The 10227-nt window shown below is 42.8% G+C and overlaps 1 protein-coding gene across 1 annotated transcript in view; it reads left to right on the top strand.

Annotated features, from left to right (window-relative positions):
- Positions 1-235: 235 nt before the first annotated feature.
- The window catches only part of LOC149918907 (uncharacterized), a 38237-nt gene continuing 28245 nt past the window's right edge, over positions 236-10227 (top strand). Inside the window, exons 1-3 of the mRNA XM_090135181.1 lie at positions 236-2303; positions 7496-7677; positions 9587-9741. The gene's annotated coding sequence lies outside the window, so the exon portion shown is untranslated. The remainder of the gene's footprint in view (positions 2304-7495; positions 7678-9586; positions 9742-10227) is intronic.

The raw sequence follows: 10227 nt of genomic DNA, 5'->3' as shown, positions 1-10227 counted from the left end.
TGAAACAGTTTGTGCAGAATCCATGAATTGAAGCTGGACAAACTGAGTACCAGGGAATTAATTTCAGAGGATATGATCTCATTATCACACTAACTGTTCATCTCTTGAGATGGATAGATTTTTGGCTGGCAGCTGCAATCTTGGAGATAAGTATGTCTATATATTTGATGGAAGTGGAACCTCTTAAAAAAGATATTTACTTTATATTTACTAGATATTCCATTTTCATGCTTGTGTCAAGCCTCAAGATTTGGATTGAAAACTGGGCTTATTGCTGCATTAGTCCTCGTTCCCAGCCCACTTCTATGCAGTGGAGTTAATGTGGAAATCAAGTGACCTAACTTACAGTCTTTCTGCAGCCCATCTTGGGAGAGCAGGCTGAAATACAGCTTTCTCTGATCTTACTTTAAGTCTTGGTGACTTTCCTGCACCAAGATCTATGTGCTGCAGTGGCAGTGCAGATGGTGGAGTTGGCTTTGCATTGCAAAGTTGTGGACTCCTTTGCACAGCATTTGTTGTTTTGTTTTGTTTTTCTGGAGCTGCTCTGCATCCCCGTTGAGCACTGTGCATGTGGCAATGGCAAATCACAGGTCCTGCAGTACTTTGGAAGTGGAGGGGAGGAGAGGGACAATGCCATGCCAGAGAAAATTGTCATTTGAAAATGTCACCACTTTAAAAGTAGTGGAAAAGTTGCCTTAAACCAATGTGGAAGAAAGGAGAGGTGTTCGGTGGGTCTTTGTCATCTTTGTGGGCATGGAAATAGCTGGCAATAGTGCTTCAGTGACTGGAAATCCCTATGGTCATTTCCAAGATTCACTGATAGCTCACATGGAAATTGGGCAAATAATTTTACAAAAGAGTGTTTCCCAGTTGATTCTTCCTCTCTGTATGCTGTTTCCTCAGTAAATGACTGTTTTATTGCCAAAATTTACTTATTTGGCTGCATTGTTTGTACAATCTTCCTTTGTACATGATGTGCCTACATTTCAGAGATTTCCAGAGGACTCATGATTTCCCCTGACATTAGCTAAGCCTTCTGTGGAGTTCAATATCTCTGAAAAAGGAGGCTCGCTGTGTTTCTTTGAAGCAGCAAGTGAGAATTCCAGAACCAAAGCCAGGTCACACCAACTGATGCAGCGAAGCATCTAAGTTGGTGAATAGGCAGTGTCACAAGTGCAACTCCTTGGGGCAGTCCTGTGTCAAGTTAAGCACATCTGTCTGCTTTGCTGAGCTGTAGCCTGTGTCCCAGAAGCTTGGGTAAAAAGAGGACTTGATGCTGATGGGCCAAATCAATCTGTGCACGCATCTGCCTTCAGAACTGTGTCATGTGGAGAACTAGATCTTTCTGGGGAAAAGGGGCTCAGTTTTACTTTAGATAAAGGGAATCAGGCTTGCTACAAGATACAGGACACCTGTACGAATTAGGACTGAAGATCTGACAGTGAGTGCTCATGTTAATGAAGCAAGGCCATTTTGTAATGCCCCAAGTCCTTAGGTTGAGCTTGCAGATAGTGTCTGGGTAGAGATACTGGGATTATGTGAGACTGGGAGTAGTGAGACTGCTGCTTTAGAAACAATGGGAGTTGCATGATGCTGTACCCAAAGAATATGATAGTGTTTCCCTTGCCAAGAAGGAGGAAAAGGAATGAAGGAAGGAAAATGAGGTTATCGAGGCTTTTCTTCTGCTTGGACTTTGTTTCTGGAAACTGGAGAAACTTAAGTTAAGCTCAGCTGAATTATTATCCCACAATTAAAACAAGTGATAAGAATGAGCCTGAGGCTAGACCAAATAATCCCCTGCTCGAGGAGAGCTCTGCTCTGCTCAGTATAGTAGTAGCTGTGCTTCACTATGAGCATCTTGCTCAGTGCTCACTGCTATGCGAGCAGTCCTAGCATGTAATGCATCTGAAGTTGTGGTACGCTCACAGGGAACAAAAACTTTTGTGATATGATGAGGAAATTGCTTAAAATAAAAAAAAAAAAATAATAATAATAAAGTGATCCATCTTGAAATGCTGATCCTCTGCTGAGGTATTTTGTGTATTGCTAATAGCAACTAGGTAGTGGGGTTTTTCTGTTTCCTTCCCTTTTCCAGAGGCTTTCACCTGATCAAAACTTCATCATGTGAGCCATGTACTTCTGGTACGCTGTCGCTGAAATGCTGCACTTATCCTCAGAATGGATTAACGAGTGAACAAGAACAAGTGTGAGCTGTCACCTAAGCCTGGAGAAGGCCTGGTGTGTGTGTCAGAGGTGAGCAAGGACTGGAGCCTCCGACAGCCTGCACCACCGAGTGCTCACTGGTAAGACTGGCTTCTCGTTGGCCTCCCGACTGGTGGCTACCCACTGAGTTGAATGTGCTTAAAGATTTCAGGTGGTGGCCACTCAGTTGTTGAGCCTGACAAACACTTTCCTATCCTAGTTGTAGAAGACTGAGGGAAACAGGTCCTTTGTGAAATGCAGGCAAGGTTTCAGTGAGTGTTTCCATTTATTTTCACTTTGGCAGCTGTGGGCCTACGGCTTGTTCTGTAACTTACATAATCGATGTGAATATTAAAATCTTTCCTTAAAAAGATCTAATATAAAGTACAGATTTTAGTAAAACTACACACGTTGGTTTTTCTAAGAGCTTATTTCAATACCCATTGGAATCCATAGAATCATTTCAACTGACTTTGGTGACTGGTGATGAGATGAAGCATGCTCTTTCTTCAAAAACCTGGATGAGAATGGAAATGTTGCTATATAAAGACCATGAACAAAAGCCTTTACTCTCAGTAAATGTGGAGGAAAAGATTTTTTTTTCTTTCTTAGAGAGAATAGAAAGGTTAGGAAGAAAGGCCCTGGAGCAAAAAGGAATATGAGTCAGAGCTTTCAGCAGGACCTGACTCTGACTGGGGTTTTCATCTTTGAACACAAAATGAATGCAGAATACTGAACAACTAGTGAAATCAAGATCTACATGCAAAATAGCTGAAGTAGATGAATTTGGTATGCATGATGGCATAATTTTTAAATCTGTGGAATAAAATGTGACAAACTTCCAAAGAAACACAGTCATCCTTGTTTCAGTACTAAGCACTCTGTGGGAGTTGCAGCACTGATTAACTTACAGCCTGTGGATTTCAAGGGCCCTTTTCTGAGTGTGACAGTGAGAGCTGTTGATAATGAGGTTAAACTTCACCAGGTGATTCAAGAAAGCTGCAGTACAGCACTGCCTTCTGCACTACGATCTGCCCCATTCAAGGTCAGTGGGAACAGGTAGACCTAGAGAAAAGCAGCAAGCATAAGCCTGATTTTCCTTGCCCTGATGCGGAGCAGGAAAGCAAACTTTGCCCTCTTTGTTTCAGTTTTTCGACACTGGCATTGCTTAAGCAAGGAAGGTAGATAGAAATCTCTTGTTGTGTATTGGCAACCTGCAAACCTTTCTTGATGCTTTTTGCTGATGTGGACTCTGTGTGCAGTGAGCTCCACATCCTTCCAGAGCCACAGTGAAGCCAGGAAGCTGTGTGCAAGTGGGGAAGTGCCCTGTGCAGAGATCTCTGTCATCACAGTGTCATGAGACACTGCATGGAGTAGGGATTACTGGCTGCACAAGTGATATTGCATTCAAACATATTTTGGCAATATGACAAAGCCTTGGAAAAAAAAAAAAAAAATTGTTTCCAACTGTGGAGAGGTAATTGCTAAGAAGAAAAGAACGGGGTGACTTCTATGTGTTAACTGGCACATCTCCAAAATCAGCCGATCTACAGACAAATATGCATTTTTTGAGAAAGCCATAGGTAATCCAAATCATATACTCAGCTATCACTCCCACTCTGCTCTCAGATTCCTTTCTGAAGCCGTGAGCACGCAAGGAACTTGAATACACTGTGGAGGAATAAATGCTGCAGTAAGTTAGAAGGGGGAAGAAAACCCACAGGGCATGCTGAGCTACTGTTTTCCAATTTTGATGCATTTATTTTTTTTTTTTTCCAAAGCTGTTGCACTGGTTTCCTCTGTTTTCTTCCTTTCCTTTCTCTGCCTGTCAAAGAATGAAATGAGCCTTGCTGAAAAGACCAGCCTGTCTTTTAAGGCTCAATTTTTGGTCTGAAGCGAATTGTCATTTCTGCTTAGTCTTTGTGGCAACCCTCTCTTAAGTTAATTTCATTCATTAAAAAAAATACAATTTCATTTCTGCTTATTGAGTTTGTGTAATGTTCAGTCTCAACTACTATTTAGCTCAACAAAGATAAGTTTTGTTTTCCATGAACACTTAATCAGTGTTCATGGATACATCATCTTTTATTTCCCTTGAGCTTCATTTTAGCCCACCTGTACTGGATGTGTGATTTTGCCATTTCCCCTGCTAAGCTCTTGCAGTTTTTCTGCCAAGCACAGTGATGTGTGCATATGACAGAGCAGAATGGAGTTGCCAAGCACAGTACCGAGGCAAAAAAAAATCCAACCCAATTTCCTGCCTTTCTCTTAACCAGTATGAGGCCTTTTAAACAGATCTTTAAGTATTTTTTCAGTTTTTTTCTTTAAGTAACTTTTGTTAGGTGGTAAAAGAACTCCTTGTTTGTACAAGGATCGGTTTTGAGAGAGGATGAAAATCCTCATGGGCTCTGGGGCTGACTTCCATCGGTGGGCCTAGTAGCTTGTTCTCAAATGTGCGTGGCACACAAAGACTCAAACATGATTTGAGCTTCTTCCTCGTTGTCTAGCCCAGATGCTACTTCCTGACAGCTCAAGATTAAGAAGTGGAATGCAGTTTGTAGCCAAGACAAGTACAGCCAAGTAGAGAAAAATCAAAGGTCTTCTGTGCAGGAAATGTGAAATGCTGCGTGTTTCCTTTCCTAATTATTAATAATTATTTCTGTGACCCCAGGTGCATGATCTCTTCTGAGTAATATAAATACTTCTCAGCAGAAGTGAGGAAATGCTTGCTTTCAGGGTGTAGGCAGGCCTCCAACATTGGCAGGAGGGGCACTGCAGTAATGTGGATGAAAGCCAGCTTTCAGAATTGGTGTTAGCAGCCCCTCCACCTGCAGGAGCTCGGGTTTTTCGGAAGCGTGTTTTGAGGCCACAGCTGGAGTACTGTGCTCAGTTCTGGACTCCCCAGTTCAAGAAAGACAGGGATCTTATAGAGAGAGTCCAGTGGAGAGCCACTGAGATGATGAGGGGCCTGAAGCATCTCCCTTATGAGGAAAGGCTGAGAGCCCTGGGGCTGTTCAGCTTGGAGAAATATGTGAGAAGGGGCCTAATCAATGCCTATAAATATCTAAATGACGGGAGTCAAGTGGATGGAGCCAGGCTCTTTTCAGCAGTGTGCAGCAACAAGACAACAGGCAGTTTGCACAAGCTGGAACATGGGAAGCTCTATCTGAACACGAGGAAAAACTTCTTTACTGCAAGGGTGACAGAGCACTGGAATTGCCTGTAGAAGCTGTGGAGTCTCCTTCTCTGGAGATCCTCAAAACATGCTGGACCTGTACGACCTGCTGTAGAGAACTGCTTTAGTAGGGGTCTGGACACGATCTCCAGAGGTCCCGTCCAACCCCAACAATTCTGTGATTACAGTTTATATAGGGCTGTAGTAGTGGTGCTGAGCTGATAATCGTGGGAACCGCAGCTCTCAGTTTATCCAAAAGCCTCATACAGTGCAGGCTCAGTGATGTGTGTGTGCCCCTTGGTCCCCTTTCAGGTGGGGAAAGCCAGCAGTGGGTGGGTGCCTGCCTGCTAGGAATGGGGTAATGACCTGCTGCCACTCGAGATAGCTGTCATTCCAATGCTGCCCAGAACCACAGTGTATATTACCTCCCATTAATTGAAACGCAGCCCTCAGCAACCCGTAGTAACGTGCTCAATGGTGGTGGAAAGCGTTTGTTTCCAGAAGAGATCCTGGTAACCAGTGAGGCTGAGGAGTGTTGCCTGACCTTTGGGCAATGGTGTTCAGCCTGGCTGGCTGCCTGGCGGAGGGAGGAAGGGAAAGTTCTTCCTTGTAAACGCCAATTTCATGTCAGTGCCTTCTGTTAGCATTTAGTTTGTTTAGCTAGGAACGCGCAGCTCCAAAGCTCCCTTTGGCTCCTTTTCCCTTTGACACTCATAGCTCAGAATCAACACGTGACTTCCATTTCACAGATAATGCAGCTGCTGCATTTCCAAGTTTGCCTGACTCCCAGATTTCCCCTTGCTTAACCTCGGGACTGCCTTGGGATTTTCCTCAAGGCTGCCAAAGTCAGCTTCTCCTCCTCCTCTTCAGAACTTCCTCGGCACCACTGCTTAGGGGCAGAACCTCTTGCTGGATGCAACCCACTTGCTGCAGCTGTGCTTCCCGAGGGCTGCAGAGGGAGGAGCACAGTGCTGGTAAGCGTCTGGGAGCACTGGGGCTCTCGCAGCTCATTCAGGATACATTCCACTCATCCTCCTCGGGTGCTGTGTCTGATCATTTTTCATGGCAGGAGGGTCAACTGACACCTGTTCAAATCTAGGTTTTAGATTGCTGTCTGCTACATGACCTGGTTCCTCCTGTGACTTTGGAGTAATGTATGCAACCTGAGCTTGACTCCATGCTTTTCTCTGAAATTGCTCTGATGATACAAAGACCCTTTAGCCCGTGTTACTGGTAACGTAGTTCATTATTAGCAGGGACAATAGCAGATAGGTATCTTTGGTTTCCACCAAACCACGCACCAAAACAAAAATGAAAACTTACTGGCACCCAGCAAGGCAAGCATAAAAAATGAAATGCAGAAAGGGGAGCAAAGAAATCACAACTTTTGAAGGAAGTAGATGTGAATTGAACGCACAAAATGAATGAGAGGCTGAAATCTAAATCTGCGGTGGCAGCTGCCCACTTTGAACTGCATTTTTTCATGGCATGCTGCTCCATTACACAGTAGGTTAAATAACCACAATATAAGGTCAGTGGCCCATTGATGCGTGTGCTAATTTCACACCCTACTGTTATTAATAGCCACGATTTGATGGAAATTACTCTTGTTGATATCTAGTCCCCCAAATAATGTTTAGATCATTTTGATCTGCCTTGTTAGAAGATCTGTTCATTGTTTCTGGTGATTTAGTTGTTGGAAATGAGTCTCATTTTTAAATACTAAGAGATGTGTGCTGCTATTTCTGTTGGTGTTCCTCTCTTTCATGTTTTCTGGTGTTTGACAAGGCCTGCACGAGTAAATGTGCAGGAAAGGGAAAGGAGTAGATCTGTGAATGGGTTGAATTCAGTTCTGGGATGAGTTTAAAAATGTAATCGTTTTCTATTCTCACAAATATTTTTGTTAGCATTCTTGATGGTATGCACTGAATTGGCTTTGTTGTGACAGGTCATAGGTCACTTCACATTTTTCCTGAGCCGTCACGTCTTTGGAACCTTGTGTTGGTGTCTTCAGTCAATCCATATATCACTGTTACACTATTTGCTACAGAGGGCCAAAAGCAAGCACTGCTGCTTGCTCTTTATAGTGGCAAACGTAACGGATAATTTGCATTGCAGATATGAGAAGAAGCTTGAATGGACACCTTCCTGCATATCTCACTACGTCTACGGTCCTTTGGATTTTGCAAGTTGGAGATTTGATGTACGGCAGCAATAGCAACTACACTGTAAAGCTGGGAGTGTGATACTCAAAAAAGGAAAATTGAAGGAAGACATTCAAGTATTCGATTTAGAAGCATGTAAGTAGTAGGCCAGTGTGCCCGTCAGAATCTGAATGATAGAATTGTGCATTCTGATGAATTTGCGTTTCAAATTTGGTCTCCCACCGATATTGCTCTGTAGCCCATGAAGTTTCTGTAGAGAGGGAGAGCTCAGCCGTGTGCAGCTCTTGCTTAACTGGAGGCTGGGGTCTGGCCTGGGTTTTGATGGCATAAGTTATGGTGAGGCTGGGGGCTGAGAACCTCTTCTTTTTCAGCAGGTAAGCATATTTTGAAGGTCTCCAGTAAGAGAGCATTTAACAAGCCTATGCTGGAATGAGCACCAACAGATTGTAAATTGCAAAGTGCAGTGTAATTGAATCTGATCTCTGGCTTTTACCCAGTGTAGTAATTGGAAATTGCCTTTCTTTCAACTATATGCCGCTCCTAGGATGGTTACCTCTTTTCAAGAGAGAATAATGTCAAATAAGAAGTGGTTTACAGTCCCCTTGGTACTGGTGGAGAATGAGAAAGTGAAGACTTTCTTCACTTTCTTGTAGTTCCTGCTGTGTCATTGGTATTACACTAAGTCCTGCACAGTAATTAACAGCTTAGCAAACATGAACTCAGTCCTTGAATAGCCACGGCCCGAAGCCCAAATATCAGCACTCTGTTCCAGCTCAAAACAGGTGACCCACAGAAGAAGGGCTGCATGGAAGCAGTCCCAGGTCACTCTTGGCAGCGGGATGCTGCTGCCCAGCCACCCCTCCAGCCAGCCTGCCGGGTGCATTTCTGGCCTGGCTGTGCTCCTTACTCTGCTGCAGCCACAGCATTTGTCTGAACGCTGTCCTGTGCAGCAGCTAAGCAGTCCCATGTACAACACAAGGGATCTAAAATCTTTGTTCAGATATGGAAATGCAATGGTTTCCCTTGTTCGTTTGTTTGTTTCTTTTTTTCCTATGGCGCTACAAGGTAAAGTTTGAACTTAGGTAAACAAAGTAAGACAGATGAAGTCTAAACCTGAATGATGTCTTTTGTGATGTTGCTGACTTGCTGATTAGGGCACACACACTTTTTCCTCCTTCTCTATTTCTATGTCTGCATGTAAAAAAAAACAAACACCAAAACACAACGTTGAGTGTTTGTGACTGATACATTGGTTGCCTGGGTGTTGCTAACAGTTGTGCTGAAAGTCATGAACAGATTAGTAGCCTGGAATCTCTCTATTTAGTTTTAAAAGGAAGACCAAGAGTTGTTTACTTAGTATAAAGTTATTTCATGGTAATACTGGATTTGTCTCACACAAAATGGTGCAGAACAACTCAACTATTTAGAACTTGAGGCTAAGCACACTCAAACCAGAAATTTGGTTTGCAGTTTGAGGTTATACGTTGCTAAAGAAAAACTTCCTAAGAACTCCTGATATGCTCTTCCTTAAGATAAGACTGAACAATTTTTGAAAAGGCAGATTATATCAACTATTTATTTAATAGTTGTTTTGTTCTATACATGGTTCCTGAATGAAATTAAAAGAGCAGTGATATGTGGATTAGGATGTGACAGTCTTTGCTTGTCTTAAACTCTGTGAATCTATAACAGACCAAGTTCTCAACTCTATGAGCCTTGAAAGGGTACCCAAAATTGGGTCTAGGTGTTGGCAAACAGCCATAAAAACTTGGGACATTATAGCAGGTAGGCACTTCTATGGAACTTCTTCCACATTTACCTATGCAATTTCCATGGCAAAAAAAAACATTCAGTGCTCTTAGGTAATGATGCTCATCACATTCTCCTTAAATAATTTGTTTTGTTGTTGCCCTTGTTGATGAGAAGAGGACATAGCACCAGTTCTCTTGTTGTCATGCATAGCAAGTAGCAGGAACCATCCTGATGAGCAGAGGTGTTTGAGGATCATCATGGCACCTTCACACTCACTGAATCTCTCCTGTAGTTTCCCAGGTCAAAACTGCCATCTACCTGTTCTATCTGCCAGTCAAGTTAATCACATTCTCAACTTTCCATTTCACAAGCATGGAAGTAGATGAGAAATTGGACTGTGAAGACGACTAGTATCTGCACCTGCACAGCACCGAGATGTCATTACAGGTTTAGTTTGTTTCATGTTTCCTATTCTTTTTAACAATTTGGCTATGGTATTTTGAGTAGCATTTTTTTTTTCTTCAAGAAATCTATATGTTGATATCTTCTTACCTAAAAAATTATATCGTGGATGCATGGTCCCCATATATCCAATGCTTTCCTAAATCCCAGTTTTAAAGGAAATACAGCTTGAGTAGCTATGTTGGCTTAGCTGCAGTGTTTGTTTAGAAGAGTGGGGATGCTATTACTGTGACTGCAGGGAATGAGATGGGATTATGTACACACTGCCCACTGCTTCCATTATTTCAGCTGGAGTTTGGTGTGCCGTATTTCTAACAGTTGGGTGACTTAAGTGAGGCACCTGAAATTAGAAACCACTTTTAAACTGAGTCCTTAATTAACACTGGATAAATAACATTAGTATGAGGGATTAAAGGAAGAGCATCGAAGGAATTTAAGGTCGTAGGGTTGACGGTTCTTCTTACAATGTTC

Source organism: Phasianus colchicus, chromosome 2 (genome assembly GCF_987193195.1).
Source record: "Phasianus colchicus chromosome 2, bPhaCol1.hap1.1, whole genome shotgun sequence".
Classification (NCBI taxonomy): Eukaryota; Metazoa; Chordata; class Aves; order Galliformes; family Phasianidae; genus Phasianus; species Phasianus colchicus.
The sequence above is the reverse complement of the archived record's forward strand: the minus strand, read 5'-3'. Positions and strand labels throughout refer to the sequence as shown.